Raw genomic sequence first — 2,049 nt, 5'->3', positions numbered from 1 at the left:
AATTCTAGCATTTACTTTTCCGTCATTTACATTCCTGCCATTTTATTTTCTGCAACTCTCAACCCAAATTCTGAATTCGCTCAACTAGAACAATCTTCTAATCAAAGTTGCTTGATCAATCAATCCCTGTGGGATTCGACCTCACTTTATTGTGAGTTTTTACTTGATGACAAAATTCAGTACACTTGCCGAAGGAAATTTGTTGAGAGACAATTTCCACCTGCATCACCAGCCCGACGTTTAACGCCAGAATTGGCATAAGGGAGCATTTTTGCTCGCCACTTGGTGCAGGGATGAATTTTCCTTGACACCTCAGGATCTGTGGACCCCACAGGATCCCTACCTACCCTACGACTCTCTCTCTTCTTCACCCATTCACTAATCACCTCAACACCTCAACACCTCATCCCCAAAAACCCCTCACCTATCATATCCCACTATTCTCTTCACCACTCACATCCACCCTTCATAAAACCCCACCTACCTCACCATTCAAATTCAAACCACTTTTCCTCCCAAACCCATCCATGAACGAACCCTACCCCTCTCCCCACCCCTATATAAACCCTTCTTCACTCTTTCATTTTCACACAACCTAAACACTACTTCTCCCCCTTGGCCGAACCACAAAGCCACCTCCATCTCTTCTATTTCTTCATCTTCTACTCTCTTCTTTCTTCTTTTGCTCGAGGACGAGCAAAACTTCTAAGTTTGGTGTGGTAAAAGCATTGCTTTTTGTTTTTCCATAACCATTTATGGCATCTAAGGCCGGAGAAACCTCTAGAAAGAGGAAAGGGAAGTCAAAAGCTTCCACCTCCGAGTCATGGGAGATGGAGAGATTCATCTCAAGGGTGCATCAAGACCACTTCTATGAAGTTGTGGCCAAGAAGAAGGTGATCCCCGAGGTCCCTTTCAAACTCAAAAAGGGTCAACTTTGATCAAAGGTTGGACCAAGTCCTCATGGATACCACTAAGAAAAGGATGGAGAAAACAAGAGATCCCACTCATGGACATGAGGAAATTCCTCATCATGAAATCCCTGAGATGCCTCAAGGGATGCACTTTCCTCCTCAAAACTATTGGGAGCAAATCAACACCTCCCTAGGAGAATTGAGTTCCAACATGGGACAACTAAGGGTGGAGCACCAAGAACATTCCATTCTCCTCCATGAAATTAGAGAAGATCAAAGAGTTATCAGAGAGGAGCAACAAAGGCAAGGAAGAGACATTGAGGAGCTCAAGCACTCCATAAGATCTTCAAGAGGAAGAACAAGCCACCATCACTAAGGTGGACCCGTTCTTTAATCTCCTTGTTCTTTAATTTCCTGTTTTTTGAATTTTCATGCCTATGTTTATCTATGTTTGTGTCTTATGATCATTAGTGTCTTAGTGTCTATGCCTTAAAGTTATGAATGTCCTATGAATCCATCACCTTTCTTAAATGAAAAATGTTCTTAATTGGAAAAGAGAAGAATTGCATGAATTTTGAATTTTATAACAGATTAATTATTTTGATGTGGTGGCAATACTTTAACTTCTGAATGTATGCTTGAACAGCGCATATGTCTTTTGAATTTGTTGTTCATGAATGTTGGCTCTTGAAAGAATGATGAAAAATGAGACATGTTACTGAGGATCTGAAAAATCATAAAAATGATTCTTGAAGCAAGAAAAAGCAGTGGATACAAAAAAAATGAAAAAAAGAGAGAAAAAGAAATAATAAAGTTGTCCAAGGCAAAAAGAGTGTGCTTAAGAACCCTGGACACCTCTAATTGGGGACTCTAGCAAAGCTGAGTCACAATCTGAAAAGGTTCACCCAGTTATGTGTCCGTGGCATGTATGTATCCGGTGGTAATATTGGAAGACAGAGTGCTTTGGGCCACAGCCAAGACTCATAAAGTAGCTATGTTCAAGAATCATCATACTTAACTAGGAGAATCAATAACACTATCTAGATTCTGAGTTCCTATAGAAGCCCATTATTCTGAATTTCAAAGGATAAAGTGAGATGCCAAAACTGTTCAGAGGCAAAAAGCTAAAAGCCCCGCT

The sequence above is a fragment of the Arachis hypogaea genome, chromosome 5 (assembly GCF_003086295.3).
Source record: "Arachis hypogaea cultivar Tifrunner chromosome 5, arahy.Tifrunner.gnm2.J5K5, whole genome shotgun sequence".
In the NCBI taxonomy this organism is placed as follows: Eukaryota; Viridiplantae; Streptophyta; class Magnoliopsida; order Fabales; family Fabaceae; genus Arachis; species Arachis hypogaea.
The sequence above is the reverse complement of the archived record's forward strand: the minus strand, read 5'-3'. Positions refer to the sequence as shown.